Raw genomic sequence first — 21,123 nt, 5'->3', positions numbered from 1 at the left:
AGCCAATCAAAATATGCAACTGCCATGTGAATATGTTTTGTATGTCGTCCATACATTGTCGTCCAGACAATGAAAGGGTTAAATGGATACCAGGTTAAAAAACACTTGAGAGCCACAAAACCTGATCCCTCATTTAGCCTGGAGGGATGTTTCTGGGTATTTCTCAGACATGAAGGATGGCAAACTCTTCTGTATTTATAGTGGCACAGTTCCCAGCCTTTATACTATACACTTCCTCCTCCTCACAGCCCCTGAGTTACTCAGATCTTTATTTCTCAGAATGACAGTCTTGAAGTGATACATAACACCAGTCTTTAGCTGAGACATATGCATTTCCAGCACACCCTCTCATTTTATGGGAAATGTCGGGCTCTTGATAATGAGCCTCAGTGAGCTCCAATGAAGAGAGAGCCTCATTATATCCCTAATAACAGAACAGTCAATTGTTCATCTCTAGATGAGATCATTATTTTCACTCTGACTCCTCAGTTCAAATACCAAGATTTCACAGCACAAGACAGCCATGGTTCCTTATAAACCAATACTTCTCATTCACTTTAAAGGAAGCTTATTAGGGCTCAGATGACTTCTGAATCATTCTAATTATCTTCTTTCATCAATTTACTTTATAACTCTTCTAATGCAAAATATTTTATAACTGAGTGATTTATAGTGTAATAAACTTAATTGCATGTGTTCACAGTTACTATTCTTGCAAAACAAGATTTTTTTTATTATTGTTTTTTGAGGAACATAATAAATAATTCTTGGGTTGTTACAAGCTATTTATTTCAGTATCATTAGCAAGAAGTATTCCCTTGGCTAATTTAGTTAACAGCTCAGCAACTTGATGTTAGATGGGGTGGGATCTGAGTTACTACAGAAAATTCTTTCCTGGGTATCTGGCTGGTGAATCTTGCCCATATGCTCAGGGTTTAGCTGATCACCATATTTGGGGTAGGAAAGGAATTTTCCTCCAGGACAGATTGGAAGAGGCCCTGAAGGTTTTTCACCTTCCTCTGTAGCATGGGGCACGGGTCATTTGCCGGAGGATTCTCTGCTCCTTGAAGTCCTTAAACCATGATTTGAGGACTTCAATAGCTCAGACATAGGTGAGAGGTTTATTGCAGGAGTGGGTGGGTGAGATTCTGTGGCCTGCGTTGTGCTGGAGTTCAGACTAGATGATCATAATGGTCCCTTCTGACCTTAGTATCTATGAATCTATAACCATTATATTCTCCAGAAGGTTTTCGGGGGCGGGGGGAGGAGGGGTGGTCTCATTAATATATGTATGCATAAAGTTTGCCACATTGATAGCCCTGCAGACTAAAGTCCATTTTATATGCACAAGAACAGGCTGTGAAAACTTCCTCCCAATTCACTATTAACATGACTCAGCTTTGGTTTGGGGATGACCAGCTATGTACCTGTAGTTCACTCTCCCTGGCCATTCTTTCCTTGGCTTTGCCAATGAGGCTGCCAACATAATGGCTAATTAGTACCCGTCATCACTGTGGTTATGGTAATTCTCTACAGAGAACTGGAGAGGAGCCACAAGGATGTCAGGCACCACTAAAAGGAAGAATAAGTCAATGGAAGTTAGACACCTAACTCCCATTTATGATGAGGAAAATATTTCAGAAGGTGGCGACAGAATTTAGGGTCAAATTAATCCCTGGTGTAACTCTACTAAAGTCAATGAGATTACACCAATAAGGTTGACCCATAAGCAATAACCTTTGGCTGCTTGGACAGTGCATCTCACAGTGAGTTTAAACAAAGTACCCATGAATTGTTGATGGCCAAGTGTAGTATTTAATTGGGGTATTTTTCTTCTACACCAATGGAACAGGATTTGACATGAATCATTACTAACAACGTTAAAAGAAAAGGAGTACTTGTGGCACCTTAGAGACTAACAGACTTCATCTTCCTTTCCAAAAATTGGTTAGTCTCTAAGGTGCCACAAGTACTCCTTTTCTTTTTGCGGATACAGACTAACATAGCTGCTACTCTGAATACTAACAACATTGTACACATACTCTTAATGGCAGCATGTTTCAGACTTCACTATACTTAATTGGAGGTGAACGTGCATTATCACTGATGTAAAGGCAGAGAGACATCTAACAAGTTATTTGTGTTTCCAATAAGAACAAATAATAAAAATAGTATGCCACAATTCTTTAAACTTTCACTTAACACTATTTTAAATTATATGTCAAACATCTGTCAAAAGTATACAGATATGTGGAACGGTCTTCCAGATGTGCAAATGTTTGTCAAAGGACAGAACACAAGGCAGTTATCACTGAAGTGGGTCAAGGGGAGGTCTTAAAAGTTACATAAACCTATCAAAGCTCCTTAATAGGCTGGAGGATATAAAATAAAGCGTGAGACGTGGGTCAATATAACTTTATCTGCCAAATGAATGGTGTGCTTCTTCACAAGATATGACGCCCATTCAGTCAATCTGGGAATTCAAATGCGTAGATTGGAAATTACATTTACAATAATATTTATTGAAATATAGTTCAGGTTGCTAGTACATTTAATATGGAGCATGTCTCACACGTTAACACAGGGCTCAATTGTGCTTCTAAGGCACAGCTCCATCTTGAACCATACTATCCCTGAAGAAGTTATGTGAGGAGTTCTACTTCCAGAAAACAAATGCCTCTCAGAACTCCTCAGCCAACTGGTATACTCTCTTATGTGGGGAAACATACTTTCCTTGCTACACCAGTCCCCTTCTGTAGCCCTGTGGGAGAGGCGTTTGGGCCACACCCTCATCCCGGCCCACCTTCTTATGGTTAGACAAGCCAGCAAAACCGAGGGCTGAATCTAGTCGATAGGATCTGGTCACACCAATATGAATTTTTAACCATCAATACCATTTTCTGCAAAGGATTTTCTACTGTGAAAGCTTCCAGCCAGATCTGTCATTTCTCCAAACTGTTCATGTATTTGCTGTAATGAAACTAGCCACTGTCAATTATTTTCTTAAGATTCACTGCAGTGTCTCCTTCTTTGGAGGCTACTTTTATAGATTTTCAAGTTGGACAGTAAAAGTAGTTTTCATATAACATACATGCCCAGTTATTTCTTTTATTTCTGTTCCTACAGCCATTTGTTTCTAAACTGGGCCATAGCAGCAGACATGTTTTGAGGGAGTTCTTATTTAATCCTTTAAAATTACATATGGTAACTCAGACCAGGTTTGTCAACAGATCAACTAAAGTTCATGAACCTTTCCAGTGACTCTTGCCCAGTTTATGGGTTTGCCTCGAAATCATGTGAAATTACAAATTCCACTTGCTTTTCATTCAAACCCAGGTGATATGCAATGTATTCAAACCAGAAAAACAAAGTGAAATTCAGCAGGAGTAATGGGGTTATCGCTTTGCAGACCAAAACCAAAGAAAGTGTTTGCACATGTCCCTGTGAAGGGAACGTAAGTTTGTGCATTGTTTAGCAATGAACTTTATCAAAAGAATGATGAGAGAACCTTGCATTCCCATGAAAACCACTTTGATCTTTAACCCCAAATTGAGTTATCTAGTGCACAGATACTATAACGATGTGGCTTCAATCAGAAATGTCTACATAGCTCTTTCGAAAGAGTTCAGTCCCCATATAAGCTTGTAAATGAAGTAGCCAGACTTTTAGAAATGCTCAGCACCCAGCAGCTCTAATCATTTTCAGTGCTTAAAAGCATATTCACAATACCTCTTTTCAGTAAGGTATAATATTTTCCCACTGAGAACCTAATTGAAAGCAACCAGTCAGACATTACAAGGACCTAGACATTCTCCTACTGATAGGTTGAGAACCCCCACTCATATATATTTATATTTACCTTTCTCCACCCACAACCTCATATTCGCCCTACTTTTCATTCTGTGACTCCACATTGTGCCACTTTGAAACAGTCTGGCACAGATGCAACCCAGAATCTTTTGTACTGGTTCCTGTGGCACTTCTAAGGAGCCGCTGCAAGGATCGGCAGAGCAGTTTAATAAGGTGTTTTTGGTATCTGAGAGGACTGGTTGTAGTGTCTGAGCAAAGAAAAGAAAGCAGGCTCATAAACCAAGGCAACTGCTGGCTGCTTTCTTGGGAGGCTGGTAGGTCAGCGTGCTGTAGCTGAAAGTCTCTGATATGGCGTATAGGGAATGTACTTCTTTTGGGCTATGTAAAAGTGTTTTAAACTAATTAACCTGGTGCACAGATGACAAGCATTCAGTGTCCTTGACAAATTGGTGAATTACTGAAGAAATAAAAGTGATGATTACAAACAGTGGCCATTGATAATCCAACACTTACCACACAGTGGTACCAGTAGTTGAGATACAAGAAATAACCGGGTTACTTCAGAACCCACTGGATGCTCTTAATAAGATAAATGCTGTTATTTTTAAAATAACAACCTCTGGGCTGAATGGTGATGATAAAGTACTGCAAAACTTCATTTCACACTTTAGTGGATAGTTAGTTTTTGAACTAAACTACTGGGGGCAGGGGTCATTGATGTTATTTATTCACTGCGGTAAAAATACTCAGCTCAGATTATTCATATGAGTTCTAATGACAGCCTGTTTTCATTCTATGTTACATCTGTGTTGACTGAGGCACCAAGGGGTCAAGTGACTTCAATGGTGGCTTTCCCATAAAGGCAGAGCCAGCAGTTGCCTAGTGTAGCAAAACATAAAGCGGAAGAATATTTGGTGACTTTCGAGCATGTAAATAACTGCAGGCTGGAAGGAGATGACATTTTTCCAGTCTGCCCAGAGCAGCAAAATCCTCAGAGAAGGTGTTCTGTGATTGGCCTAAGATCATTAACTCTCAGCCAGCATTAGAACTAAACTCTTCCTGGTTTCCTAGACCTTTGTTTTAATCAATTATTATCCAGAAGGATTATACCTGCACACATGTAATACTCACTGGGCCTGAACTTGCTCCCACTGATATCAATGGGATCATTTCAATCAGTTTAAATAGGAGCATGAGGGAGTTCTGTCACCTCTCTGAAAATGTAAAAACTAATCAAACACACTGTACGTAATGAGCTAATATCACACAATGGAGTTTAATGGGTTACAACTAAGGGCCTTTTCTCTCCTTGAATAATGGTCGCCATGACAAAGTCAACATTTGCCAGCCTTTACTACAAAGCAGTATCTAAGATAAATAAAATTACTTCCCATCCTAGATACAGGTGTAATCTGCAGCACCTCAGCTTGTGTGGTAACATTTGGCCAATGTTGCTTAAACTATATGCTTAGTTTTTGGGTCAAGGGGTGACTGCTCTCTGAAAGGATGAAGGGAGTTACTAGTAGAGGTGTGAAAACCCTCAATGAGTCCAGGTCACTCAAAATCTTGCTGCCTTTCCTGTTGGCCTGGTTTTTGCACTAAATTTGAAGCTGTATCTTAAGAAATGATTTGCATCCACACAAACTCTCATGGTCAGAAAATTTCTAAAGAAATGTTTTTTCATCCTAATATGCTGTTTTGTCACAGACAAAATATTTTGCAGAGTCATCACGATATTGACGGGAGCACTAGGATGCTCTGGTCACTTCTGACCAAAGCCAGAGAAAGAGAGACCTGAATTGAAAACCTGACTTTTTTTTTTTTTTTAATCAGAAACCTGATGTTTCAACTCAATTCTGTTTTTAAATGTTGCAGTGGTTTGGGGTTTGTTCCAAAGTGGAATGACAACAAATTTCCAAACTTGTCATGAAATGACGTTTTGTCCCCAGCCAGCTCTATGCCCATGCTCATGGCATGGTTTCTTGTATACTCATAACTTGTTTGACCTGGAAATGGGCCTAGAAGCCCTTTTGTGGATTCTCATGTGTAAAAATACCAAGACACTTCATACTAACTATCAGAGCCATATACATTCTCCTGAGGTCGAAAACCAGACGCGTGGCAACCCTAATCTCCTCTCATTTACATCTGTGCAACTTCACTTTCAAAAGAGTTCCACTGTTTTTACATTGGCCCTTACTGCACACTGTGTTCAAGCCTCTGCCTGGCAATAATATTCTAACCCTCAGTATTACGCAAGAGAAAGCTCAGATGTCAGTGAAAGAAACTTCCCCTTTTAAAACAGAGACAATGATTACAATTTATTAAATGGCAATAATACTTAGAAAATTCCCATTGTTGGGGGGGAATTACAGAAGTGTGCATAGGCCTTGTCACAAGAATAGTACCTCTGAGCTGGACTGTTAAACATAGGTCAGGACAGAGCAAAGTAGCTCTTTTAAGCAGTGCATGAGAAAGGAAGTGAATGTAACATTCCCCGAAATATATAACACTACCTTGCTGACTGATGTATGATGGTATTGTTACTAAAACTAAGGCAAAGAACAACTTTTTGACAAAACATGCTTGACCCAGCCGGCTTGACTAGGGGAAGTGTCTCTTTTACAGCTGTTGCCTATGGACCACGAGAGTATTGGTTCAGCAGCATGTTCTGTGATAATACGCAGAAAGCGAAGGCAAATTGGGAGAGACATTGAATGTCACTGCCTTTCTAAGCCGAGAGATGTCGGTAACTCATTTGATAGCACATGAAAGAGTGATGGATTACAGAAAAGAAAGGAGATTTTTGGAACAACTGGAAGCCTCTACAGTCATAGAGTCTCTAAGGAGATCTTCAGCATTGTCATAAGGAATATGTGTTAACTGTACATTAAAATAATCTTCTGAGATATTTTCCGTTGTGCCATTTTCCCTTACACACCATAACAGAGTTCTCTTGTTCTTTATACTAATTAAATGTTCTGCTTACAAACAGAACTAACAGCTTGAACCAGATGTTTGCAGCAGGAAGTTTTCTGAGGAGGAGCTGAGGTAAAGCTATGATTTTCATTAAAATTCATTGTAGTTCATCCATTATAGGTCTGTTACATTGGTAAAAATTCTATTCAGATATTACATAGAACATTATGATGTTTAAGTCAGCATGTAAAAAAGTATTCTCTTAGACGCCTTGGAGATAAGCATTTTAGAAATGCCTAGACACAGATATTTTATCATATAATGTCTATATACACATGCTAGCACACAGAGGTTTGTGCACTATGAATAAACAGTTGAACTCCACCTCCTCCTAAATTAACAACTGATTTTTTTTAATTGTCAGTGGAATTTGGAAAGGAAATCCCCCCTTTGATTTGCAGTAATGTCTCAGACTTGACCTACAGCATGACTTCCAATATCATAAGGTATTGCACTAACAATCTCCATACAGGCAAGATGCAGACAAGCAGAGGGTTTTATTCCTTGGTTGGTTGGTTGGTGTTTTGCTGATTTTACCAAAATTGTATTTAGAAGGATAAATTTCATGAGTAGAACAGTGTATTTCTAATCTCTGGACATACCTGTTTCTCAGATGGGATGAAAGTAAGATCTCTTTAATTCTACGAACCTCCCAGGAAAGCCTTCTCTTCGAAGTACTGATAAATTGGAACATTCTGCTCATTGGTGAATGGAGGTTCTGTTCACAGTTGCTGCTCTTGCAAAACATGCTGTGTATCTAGGCATCACTGAAGGGGTTAAAAATACATTCAGACATTCAAAATCAGGAGTGTATTGGTTTCAGGTCTGTTTAAATCCCACTATATGGCTACATTTAACAGCACCATGAGACAGTAAGATCTGAATATCAGCTTATATCTGCTGATCTCCTTTCCATTAAATATATATATTTAAAAAGGCAATTTGGAAACATACAACAGATGGGAGAGCCAGGAGAGACATGGAGTTCCAATTGCAGTAAAATGAACCATATGTCTAATTAAATATATATGTTTTCTATTGATCTTCTCACTAAATTGTTGAAAACAGACACCTGTCTTCATCTAATCAGCAGTTAGCTATAGCTAACTATAATCTGCCATTCTGCATAATACTGCTTTTTCTCACCTGTTGTTCATCTTAACCTTTGTAGGTAACAATTTTGGTTTTTGCTACAGGTGTGTGCTAACCTGGATAATTGCATGTGAATTTTAGTGTTTCTCCGTATGTCGAGTATAATAATCTTCAATTAGTAGAAAATCATAGGTAGGTTTTTAAAGAGTGATTAGTGATGTGGGGTGCCTCAGGTTTATAGTGTCTCAAATTGGTCACCTAAAGGGGTGGGTGCTATGTGCTTTTTGAAAATCAGGACTCTTTAAGCTACACCAGGTTGAACAACCAAAAAGGGAAACTGCCTGTGGATGGCTGATTGTAAATCTGTTTCTCATGTACTTCTTGATGGGGAGTATTTGTACGTAGCTACAGCCCAGACGCCATGCAGAGTTAGAAGAGTAACAAATATTTTTCAATTTTAGTTTTAATGCTGTACCCATAAAGCAGTCAACCTCACAGACTATGTTTCTGGTTCTTTTAACAAACGGCATGCCTACAAATTGCTAATGTCAGCTTGAATGGATATTAATCTAAGAAAAATGCCAACCCAAATCACTGCATAATATTTTAGACATAGAAATAAATGTTTCCTGTAATAAAGAATGAGTTATTAACATTTTTGAGGAATGCAGAAAAAAGTGGCCATTGAAATCATGTAGTGCATTTTAGTTCTTGAATGAATTTAGCATCACAAATTATGTCTTAGTAATATTGTAATAAGCTAAAGCAAAGACAGTTCATCATCAACATTACTAACTTTTAAAACACTATTCTGCATTGACCGGTGTAATATATAGGCTCTTTGTTCCAGCATTTTCCTTAGTCAGCTTTGAATGTATTTTACTTTTGACTGGTCACAATCAATGAAGACATATGGAAAAAATAAGCAGAAGAAACAACTTCAATGTAAAAAGCTACTCTTTAAACTCTGTCAGGGAGGGTTGTTGTGTTTTTTTTTTGTGAGAATAACTCTGCCAGATAACATCCCCAAAATAATTTCTCTATCATTGGACCATGAAATATGTATACAGTATTTTAACACTATATTTTCAAAGGGTTAATGCATTGTATTGGTTCTGGGTAGGTATACCAGGCGTATATTGACACATAGTCTCAGATGTGTTTCTACCTATTTTTAACTATTCCCAAACACAAAACTTAGTTGAGGTGAAGTTAAGGTTGGAAGTCTAGTTCAGTAAACTAAGGGTAAACATCCTTACAAGAAAATTGCAAATGAACAAAAAGCAACCATTAAAAGTCAGGAAATTTACAAGAAATCAAAGCATTTGCAGTTAAGACACTCAACTTATCTTACAGGTTTCAGAGTAACAGCCGTGTTAGTCTGTATTCGCAAAAAGAAAAGGAGTACTTGTGGCACCTTAGCAAGACTAACAAATTTATCTGAGCATAAGCTTTCACTGAATGCATCCGATGAAGTGAGCTGTAGCTCACGAAAGCTTATGCTCAAATAAATTTGTTAGTCTCTAAGGTGCCACAAGTACTCCTTTTCTTTTAACTTATCTTACGAAATCAAAGTGGCTTCTGAATGATTCACAAACGGGACAAAGGGATAAGTTTTTAACTAATATTATTCACAATAAATTATTTGATCATTTGCTCATATTTCTTCTCTCTCTCACACACACACGCACATATGCATTCAGGTGTGTGCTAACTTGATTTTGATCTCATACTGGTGTAATTCTATTGACTCCAGTTGAATTACTCATAGCTTACAGGTATAGATCAGAATCAGGCTCAGTGCAAATAAAAGTTAGAGAAACCAAAGTCTGGGAGTGTTCAGAGCCATGGTTTATAGCTATAAAGACCACCTACAAAATTTAAATCTGTATCCAAACATTCATGCGCTTCAGAGGGTGTTCAGATCCTTACCTTTGGTTTGTGCCCACCTGTGATTAATGCATTTAAAAAACCTGCATCAGTATTACTGAACAAATAAACAAAAGCCCAAAGCAGGTTATCCCCTCCACTGCACATGATCATTTCCCAATCACAATTCTCAAAACCATTTCATCTCACCTTTTTGCTGCATAAGGGACGAATTCTGCCATCCTAATTGATATTCAGTGGTTCCCTACTCTGCAGGTAGATGCACTGATTTAATTAGGAATACTCATGGAGTAAAGTCCTAGTCAATGTGAATGAGGGTGACAAAAAAGGACCCTAACTAGTTAGTACTCTGTTGTGTCTGGATTCCTAATATTAGTTAACTACTAGTCACTCCTGATACGTCTTTTTATTTGTCAGTGAATGTGAATCTCCGGTAGATGCTTTGCAGCTCTAATTATTACAAAGTGGAATCTGGACAAGCTATGGTACTAAATTTTATACCTCAGAGAAAGACTTTGGGCTAAAATGTGTCCTCACTTATTTCATATGCAACTGTTATAAAAAAAAATAGTTACATCCAAATGTCTGATTTTTTTAGGAATATTTTCCAAGATACGTGCGCTCTCTCTCACTCTTGCTCTCTCCCTCTGCAAAATTTGCACACTGACACTCCCAAAATGGAGACAGCTCTGACTACCTTGTCACCAAATCCCAAGGAAGACTGCCTCCACCCCTCCTCAAAAATAAAAAAAAGACAGCTGCTCTTTTCAGTAGTGCCATTCATTGGACATGCTCACTAGTGCCATTTGCTGATCAAAATGCAGACTATATAATATTACAATAAAATAAACAGAGAAAAGTATCTACACTTACTGCTGATTTTAAAGAAAACCTTTTACAAACTAGAAAATAAGCCACTATTAGGAAGCCCTCCCCAATCCTTCTCACAAGCAATAAATGTTAAAGCTACAAATCCATTAAAGTTTATTACACCACAAGATTTCAATAATTGTCCTCTTGCCTCCTGGTGGAGCAAAATATTATTTGTTGAACTACAGCTAGGTAGCAACATGAGAAAAGCAATGACATGAGCAAAGTTTTAGGAGCCAAGAGACTTCAGTTAAACAGAGTGGACATCTTTCTCAGGTCTCTATGAAAAGTCTTAGGTACATCTAACATGCTATTTCAATGGTGACCATCTTAACACCATTCATGTAGCTAGATGTAAACATTTGTTACAGTAAAACAACAGATTTTTTCTGGTAATTTATAACCTTAGTTTTTGACATCTCTGAATCAACCATGTTTATAGGTGGGATGAATAATTAATAGCTTCTCAATTCAATGATAACATCATTGCTACTTAAATTGAGAACCATAATAATATTTTATAGCTCCCTAGCAATTAATTTTTCTACCTAATTTAGGACAGGCACATTGGGTATTTTTTTTAATTTTTAGTTTCTAGTTTGTGCAGTGACAGTAGAGGACAGTTCACCAGCGTCACTGTTAGAGGGCTTATTCCTTCACCCACTTACTTCCCTGGTCCTTCTCACATGAACAGAGAGCAACAATACCCGAAGTCCAAAGGTGCAAACAATTCGATGTTTATTGGGGTGAACTTCCAGCAAGCATGATTCCAGTTTCCTTCCTTAGTATCCTCCTTCCCAGCTCTGACACCACAGAGCCTTACACCTGTGTCCCTGTTCCCATTCCTACCCTTAGCCAAACATGATTCCAACTTCCTTACTCCCATTCCCATTTCCCCCTTTAGCAAAACATGATTCCAATTTTCTTACCCCCATTCCCTGTTCCCATCTCCCCCTTTAGCAAAACATGATTCCAATTTTCTTACCCCCATTCCCTGTTCCCATCTCCCCCTTTAGCAAAACATGATTCCAATTTTCTTACCCCCATTCCCTGTTCCCATCTCACATGCCCACCCACACCCACACCCAGTCACTTCCTCATTGACTACAGATTATATAGTAAAACTTGAGTTCTGCTTAGCTATACCTTAACCAATCATTTTCCTGAAATTTAACTAACCAATCCTAACATATTGTAACATGATTTTGTAACCAATTATATCCCACCACCTTAATTAGTTTACACCCAGCAAAATTAATTATACAGCAGACAGGAACAATCACAGAACCAGACAGAGATTATACAGACAAACAACAGCAAAGTGGGAACTATAATGACAAGACACTACAGAAGTGAGGATTTCACATCCCAGCTATTGATAAATGAGTTCTTGCCAGACAGGATGCTATCAAACTAATTTTCTAGGCACTTCCCTTTCTCTGGAGGTGATAGGAACTATCAGGACAGGATTGTATTCCTAACAGCCGAATAGCACCTTATTTCAGTGTGACTAGTTTGGAATGTGAGGATGTGACTGTTTGCTTCCCAGCTTATGGCTGCCTCTGCTGCTTAGCCAAAGGCCTTAGCCTAAGAACAGGGCCTCAGACTGTCACAGTAAGAGAAGGCCCTTACACCAGCAGACAGTGATTTTGATTCTTTCTTTTATACCTCTATCACTAGCCAAGTGATAAGAATACACCTAAATTCTTAGAGTATAGGCCTTTACAGACAAGGATAGGATGTATGTCTTTGCTAATACATAGAACTGTATCAGTAGCTCAGTATATAGCAGCGTCACAAGTAGTTTACATCATTATTCAGAATAGAAAATGTATTAATATTAATGTGAGTTAATGTATGTATGTATCCTTATGTCCAGTGGGATTACGGTGTAGTTACCACAGTGTGCAGTAATTGGCAATCACGATAATAACTCTTTACCACATTGTACTGGGTTAGCCAGGAAGCAAAGCATAGTTAGCAGTAGCCCCATCAGTTCATGCTTGCTGTAATGTCCATTGGCTTTTTGTAATGGTAAGAGCCGGAGTTGAAAGTTTGCAAGGAACAGAAATTCTCTGGGTCTCAATAGAAGCAAAAGGGAAAATGGAAAGGGCATGTACATCCTGGAAGGCTTAATTTGCACAATCATCATTTGTGTCAATGTAGTTACAAAACATGATTCAAATTCCATTAATTAGACTTTGTTTCTTAATTCTGTTCTTCGGAATTATGTTATATTGATAAACGTAACCGGATTTATGAAACAGCATCCAAAGATATGCTATGAGGAAAGTGGATCAGCCTGATCTGATAGTCATACGTCTCACCTTGCATAGCTGAGCTTAAGGTGGATAAATCAGGGAACAAAAGAACAAAAGGGAGAATTGTACTTGGGACCGCATTCTGTATGGGAAATTCAAGACATTGTTTCAGCTCAGAGTTTTGTTTTGTGTTTTCATCCCAATCAAATAGTGTGTGAGAGCCAGAGAACTGAAATTAGTGATAGCGAGAAAGTAAAAACACAGTTAGGGATTTGAGGTAAGTGTGTTGCACAAAGGAGGGAGGTGTCAAGAGTGAAAGACAAAGGGAGCACATGTGGAAAAGTATAGCAAACAAAAGAACCATTGGAAAAATCAGAGCTGAAGTATACAATAGGTAAGGGAAGACCAACACAGAACCTTGAAGTTGAGAGCACAAAGTTTGAATTAGATAAGAAATGAGACAGGGAGCCAGTAAAGGGAGTCAAGGAGATGGGAAACGTAGTTGAAGCAGCAGAAGAGCAAGATGATTTCAACTGCAATCAGTCATGCTGCAAGGAGGAGAGAAGGAAAGGAGAAGGTACAGTATAGTTTTCTGTGCAAAGTCCCCTGTGAATGACCTGAGATCTTTCATTATTTTAAGGTCAGAAGGGACCATTGTGATCATCTAGTTTGTCCTCCTGAATAATACACAATTCTCTCAGTATCTTATAACTTTTGGATGAGCTGTAGCAGATCAGGCCTTGTCTACACACAGTGTTTACTGCACATTGAGTTGTAACTCCCTGGCTCATAAACATTAAATAAGCCGCAGTGATAGTGTACACATGGACAGCTGTTTTCGGTTTCAATCTGTATCACTGCATACATACAACAGAGACATTCTGCAGAGTAAGTCCACAGCATTCTGATGGGTATCCCATGGTCCCTAGCTTTGCTGCTGAGCTGTATACATTCTGGGACTTTCTTGCTGTGTATTGTGGGATACATAGCAGAAGCCAGGCAGAAGCATAGCACAAGCTGTGCAGTTTCTACAGAGTTACTATGCTACTCTGAAACCTATGCTTTAAGTGTTTGCTTCATGTGTATGTAGGCCATTACAATGAGCACAAACTGAAGTTAGCACATAGTGACCCCCTGTGACGGGTTGGTCACAGTCCGTCCCCCCCCCCGCCCCCGGGAGTGCCACCTGATGTGCTGGGACTACCTCTACGCCTGTTTTCCCTGGCAGCTTAGGACTTCAGTGCCCTGCCTGCTTGTACCAGACATGCTAGCCTGCTACAAACACAGACCCAGGTCTGAACCACACGCCCCAAAAGCTGCAGGCTTAACTGAAAACAGCCTAAGAAGTGCTCCTGTCTCCTGCACTCAGATACCCAACTCCCAAAGGAGTCCAAACCCCAAACAAATCCGTTTTACTCTGTATAAAGCTTATACAGGGTAAACTCATACGGTGTTCACCCTCTATAACACTGATAGAGAGAGATGCACAGCTGTTTGCTCCCCCAGGTATTAATACTTGCTCTGGGTTAATTAATAAGTAAAAAGTGATTTTATTAAATATAAAAAGTAGGATTTAAGTGGTTCCAAGTAATGACAGACAGAACAAAGTGAATTACCAAGCAAAATAAAATAAAACACACAAGTCTAAGCCTAATACAGTAAGAAACTAAATGCAGGTAAATCTCAACCTCAGAGATGTTCCAGTAAGCTTCTTTCACAGACTAGGCTTCCTCCTAGTCTGGGTCCAGCAATCACTCACACCCCTGTAGTTACTGTCCTTTGTTCCAGTTTCTTTCAGGCATGTCTTTAGGATGGAGAGGCTATCTCTTAAGACAGCTGAAGACCAAATGGAGGGGTTTCCCCAGGCCTTATATTGTGGGTGGAATCCCCTTGTGTTTTCCTATGCAGCATCACAGCTACAAGATGGAGTTCTGAGTCACATGGGCAAGTCACATGTCCATGCATGACTCAGTCCTTTACAGGTCGATGCCATGACTTACACGTTAGTTTGAACATTCCCAGGAAAGCTCAGATGTGGATCAGCGTCTCTCAAAGTCCATTATCAGCTTAAGTTTTTCTTGATTGGGCACTTACTGAGAATAGTCTTTTCTCAAGAAGCTGACCAAATGCTTCACTGAGGCTACTTAAAGTCAAACAAGTAGATAGCCAATATTCATAACTTTGAATACAAAAATGATACAAATCTACAGACAGCATAATTATAACCGGCAAACTACAACTTTTCCATAAACACCCCACTTGGCTTCTGCTGTACAAGACCAGGTGCAACAATGATCTATACTGTCACAGTTCCTGTCAATAACATCACACCCCCATGTAGAAAAGCCCCCCGAATGAAATCCAGACTTGATTTAAAGACTGCAAGGGATGGAGATTTTGCCATATCTGTAGATGAAATATGCCAGAGGTCAATGGTTGTGCTAATACCTGCACTGTTAAAAATTGACACCGTGTTTCTAGTCGGAAATGGTCTAGCTTTAACTTCCAGCCATTGATTTGTTAATCTTTTGTGTGTTAAATTAAAGAGTACTTTACTATCAGAAAACTTCTCCACCTGTAGATCTTATAGACCAAGTCACTTAAAGTTTTCTTGGATGAACTAAATAGATTGATCAGTTAGAGTCTATCAGACTGGATTTTCCAGACATCAGATGAATTCTGTAGCTCTTTTCTGAACTCTGCAATTTTTCACATCCTTTTTAATATGTGGACACCAGAAATGGATATAGTATACCTTCCACTCAACATTTCCATATCTACGGACTTGTGACGGGGTGGACTAGGCCCTGAGGCGTTTTGGCTCTACCACTCCCCACCCCAGACTAGGGAAGTAGAGAGATCCTCCAAGCTGCCTGGAGTGGCTGTGTGGAAAGCAGCCAATCTGGGCCCAGCAGGTCAGTATAAGAAGAGCTGCAGGGCCTGAGCAAGTTCAGTTTCTTGCTAGAGGAGAATGGATAGTGCTCCAGGCTGGTTGCTGGGACTCCATAAGGCCAAGGCCCTGAGGTAAGGGTGAAGAATGTTCAGGAGCCACAGGGAAGTGGCCCAGGGAATTATAGCAGCAACACAATTTATTTAAAGGGACATTGCAGCTGGCTCCTATCTATAGGGTCCCTGGCTAGGATCTGGAGTAAATGGTGGGCCTGGGGCTTCCATCACCAGCCACTGGGAAGTGGCCTGGACTTTGAGGCACCCCAGAAGGGGAACTGAACTGTATTGGCCCAGCTGAAGAGGTGAGGCCAGAAAGGCACTGAGAGGGTGAAGACACTGCCTCCAGGGAAGGAGCCCTGGGGCAATACTCTATTCTGGAGTAGGGACAGACTGTGAGGGGCCTCTCACGGTGCCCTCTAATGCCTCTGTCTCACAGACAGACTGTGTCTGGCTTGACCGGAGGGCTGGGTCACCAAAGACCACCACAAACAGAGAGTGTAGGCACATGCACCCAGCCAGGGGGTGCTTGCAAGAGATGAGTGTGACCCTGTTACAGGGCTGCATTTGCTCTCTTACCCACAGCATTACAGCTGGAGCTCATATTCAGCTGGTTATTGACCATGGTCTGCAAGTCCTTCTCAAAGTCATGGCTTTCTAGCATATAGTTCCCCATTCTGTAAGTGTGACCTACATTCTTTGTTCCAGCTCCTAGATGCCCCTGTATGTGGCTGTATGAAAATGTATGTTGTTTAGATGAGCCCAGCTTCTTTGTGATATTTCCTTGTGGATCATGGGTTTGTTAGGTCATGAAAACTCCACTGGGAGGCAAATCTCATGTCCCTGAATGTATCACTCTATAATGTAAACTCATTGAATTTTCTGAGTAGTGTTAGCTTTCCTGCACCTTGAGCCATCGCTGTGATCACATGGTTTTTACCTACGTATGGTCTCAGCAGTGCCATATAGAGAGGTGCATTCAGGATCTTCTTACACAGGCATGCTAGACATGCACATAAACCGACACATTTTTAGGATAATTGCCTATCAGAGTGATACTTCTGTGCAGTGGTCCTGAGCCTATGGAATACCCCACAACATGAAGGGGATGGCTGGCAAAATTAAAACTCGTTCGTCAATATGAACTTTGATTCACAGTCTATGCAGCTGTGTGTCCAAACCCTGCCCACCTAAAGCTACCCTAACACTGCAGCAGAGTTTTTGCATGACTCATGGGAAGGAGATTAAAATTCTAACCCTAACATAGTTCACACTGACTGCTGGTTAAGTAAGAGAAACCTTTTGGCTGCTCTAACTTCCACTGGTCATCAGACCAGTGCAGAGTCAACCAAGGACTGGAGAAATACAAAGTTATCTTAAAGTCACCTTTACACCAGCCTCCACTTGAGAGCTGAAATGGGTATTCATTGGCAACAGCCACTAAGTAATCTACATAAGTGTCTCAAGATTAAATCATTTTAACCAATTCAAACACAAACAAAGGGTCTGCCCTCATCTATGATTCTATGAAAGTTGAATGATATTGTATATTAATATGTTTATGTGGGATATGGCTTGTGTGCCTGATAACAGCCAGTCCTCAGACTCCAGAGTGGCTAAATGTAATATATTTGCAAAGATCTACTAGCTGAAAATATTCAGGAAGAATGTGAAATATTAATGGTTGACTTGAATTACATATTTCATTTTATGTTGGATTTCCTATTATTGTAAGGTACCATACATTTGGGTTTCTAGCAGCCTTTGTTCTTTCCCAAACAAAATCTAATAAATGGAGGCAGCTAGTAACAACAGATACACTGGAGTTTCCTACTTCTCCATTGTTTTCTGAGAACAAAACATTTCAGATCAACCGCTGGTAGTTAAGCTCAGCTGTTGCCATTTATTATTGCTTGCCTACCCCACCTCCCCTTCTCCTTCATTGCCAATTTTTGTGGAGAATGGGGAGTGGGGGTAGGCACAGAGAGAGAGGAGGAGAAGGGAACAATCACATTGCAGCAGTTCTGGATGCCAGATGTCCTGGTCTCAGCTCCAAGCTAGCCCAATATCCTGAAAGCACAGTTAACATATTGTACTATATGAGGTGAGAAATAAAACTGGGGAACTCAGCTGAACCTAGCAGCAAAAGCTTCTGCTGTGATGAGCCCGGTGGTTTCTTTAAATTATTCCCCACACTATCAAATACCACTTTACAAAGTAAAGGCAACTGGTTTTGACACTAGCCTTTGTATTTTAAAATTCAAAGAACCACACTGAACAATGGTTTCAAAACATGCATTGTAATATTTAGTCATAATAAGTGTGTTCCTTTCCTGTGACGGTTCATCTGTGTGAATTCTTGTTTGCAAGAATATTTGTGGAAAGATAAGGTGTCCTGATTATGTATTCACAGAATCGTTCATGCCAGAGGTAGATAGTGGCTTTGTAGATTTGGGAGCCATCCAATCAAGGAACAGTGGATAATTCACAGACAGAACCCAGGGTTAAATTTGCTGAGTCAATTGTTTGCTAGTAATTCACCCAGTTCTTACCCCTTTCTTTACATATGTCGCTAGTCAGGCTAGGGTTACGTGCAAACACAAATGTCAGGAACCAGGAGTGCCAAAAGAAGCGGAAAAAACTATCCTTAGAACTGTAGCTTTAAATTCTATTTTAATTAGCACAAGGAAGCAAGAACAGAACTACCATGGATAAATACCTGGGGCCTTGGATTTTGACTGAGTACAATAGGGTCCTGAGGGTGCAGAAGTAACCACAGACTGGCTTGGCTGCCTCTCTGTGAGCTGGCAGAAGAATTACTGCCTTAGCATTGCAGCTTTATGACTTTGGCTGTGTCCTGGGATACAGTGTGGATACTTTTTCCATAAGTGTCGGTCTGACTGTATGTATGTCTGGTTACATTATAAGTTCATAGGGGCAGGGAATCTCTTTATTATTAATTTGTATTGTTAGTGTTTAGAACCTTTAATCAATGGTCAGGGCCTCACAGCAAACACAAACTTCAAAATTAAAAAAAAAAAGGGGAGATTGTGAGCCCCACAAGAATTCTATGGTAGGAACTAGCTACATGGCAGAGAGCATGCAAGAGCTGCACAAAACAGACCACGAATAATAAAATGAACAGTTTGCCTGCCAAGCATCTCACACGCAACTGCCACTATCTAAATAATGTCCTGTAGTAAGTAGAACATTGACCCTAGAGCCAACCTGTCTTATAGCACTTGTTCTCCGCCTGTAGTGCACAGTTTAGTTTCCTGAGGACGGAAATGTTTTGGTCTAACTAAAGACTTTGAGCTTAATATAGGAATATATGGGTGAAATGTAATGGCCTATGCTAGACAGGAAGTCAGACTAGATAATGATGGCCCCCTCTGGCCTAAAACTCTGAAATTATGGAGAAAGACTAGGGACACCGTACCAGACACATACAACTTTGGTGTCTGAAGAAAGCTGGGCTAAGGCACACTGACCAGTGGTGACGAGGCACAGTACTGAGGCACCCCTGAGAGTAATCTGTATGGAGTTTTATGCTGTTTCTTTACATTTTATTGTAGCTATAGACACATTTTTCCCCACAGCTACTAGTATGCAAAGGCAGTTGCATCAAGTTTATTATAGAGTCCTTGTCACAGGGTGGCTGGCCCAGTGATTGAAATAGGATCAGTGCCTGAGGAGCAGCTCCCAGTTGAGCCAATTAAAGGGGTGGGGCTGCACCTGGGCTATAAACCCTCAGCAGGAGTTCAGTGAGGGTAGAGCAAGAGGTACTGCAGACTAAAGCTGCAGGGAGAGAGGCAATGGTTCCTGAAGAGGGGAGTTGTGGCTGGATAAGAAGATCCAGCTGAAAATTTTGTTCCCCTTTGGGAGAAGGCAAGTCAGGTCTTGCATCTTCTCCAGCTGTTCAGACAGCAGAAAGGGATAGCACCTCAGGAGGAAGGGCTGAGCCCAGATCAAGGTGGGGTGGAATATTTGTTTTTGAAACTTCATATTAATAAAGAAGCCAGACCCCCAGGAAGGGCTGTGAGTGGGTGAGCAAGATTGTATAGAGTTTTTTGTTTAAGGAGCCCCAAAGAAGGGGGAAACAGAGGCAAGGCCCTGTGGAGGCACTCCTGTCCATGAAGGGGTGGTCGGGAGGCAGTCCTCCAAGCCAACTCCTAATGTAATTGTGTTCATTGGCATTTTATTAGCTTTCATTAGGCTATGAACAAAATCCTAATAGAGGGGTGAAAAGAGCAAGGGTCAGAAATTTGAGTATAGAAACCAAACAGAGTAGTACAGCTTTTTTTACCCTGAAAAATGATGTCCTTGAAGCTGGGAATGGGTAACAGGGGACAGATCACTTGGTAATTACCTGTTCTGTTCATTCCCTCTGGGGTATCTGGCATTGGCCATTGTTGGAAGACAGGATACTGAGCTGGATGGACCTCTAGTCAACCTAGTATGGCCATTGGCTTTTTTTAAGGAACCTCAGGAATTTCATATTTTATAGAGCCATTTACCATCCTTGGAAACGGATTGTCCACTCTGACAAAGATCTTTCATTGTTATCACATTTTCATCCTTGGTCTAAAATTGTCCTATATGAGACCACATCAGGCTGCTGTTCCTTGCAATGCTAGGATTTATTTGAAGAGTGTGGGATGTCAGAGCACTGTCTGGAAACCTGGGTTCTGTTCCTGGTTCTGCAAGTGGCTATGTGACCTTGGACAAATCAAGTCCCCTCATTCATGTCTTTGTGCCTGTCTTTCCCCACCTGCCATTTCTTTATCTTTATGTATTTAGAGCGTAAGTGCTCGGGTGCACAGTCTCTCTTACACTTACAAATAGTGTGTTTGTACAATGCTGAGACCAATGGGGCCCTGACCTGTGTTGGACTCCAGGAATAACTATCATATTGCTACTACTAGACTAGTCTGTGCACAAGAGTACAGTTTACTCTGAGTTAATATAGCCCTGTATTTGTGCGGGTTTTGACTTTTGTTTTAAAGTGGGACTGTGAGGAGTACAGTTTAACTTTAATCAGTTTAATTAAGAAAACTATTTTCAATATATGGGCTCACAGAGAATTTTATGCATGGAATCTGTCAAGATTATTCCTCTATCATTTTCCAAAGACAGTATTGAACACTTTTATTTCTCTCCATAGGTCTCTGCCTTTTCATTGTAGGCTAAAAATGGCATGCTATGGAGTAGCTGTGCTCAAAACATCAAAGTTTATGGAAAACTAGGATATCTTTTTCAGACATTTTAAGGCCAA

This window comes from Eretmochelys imbricata, chromosome 2 (assembly GCF_965152235.1).
Source record: "Eretmochelys imbricata isolate rEreImb1 chromosome 2, rEreImb1.hap1, whole genome shotgun sequence".
Taxonomy (NCBI): domain Eukaryota; kingdom Metazoa; phylum Chordata; order Testudines; family Cheloniidae; genus Eretmochelys; species Eretmochelys imbricata.
The sequence above is the reverse complement of the archived record's forward strand: the minus strand, read 5'-3'. Positions refer to the sequence as shown.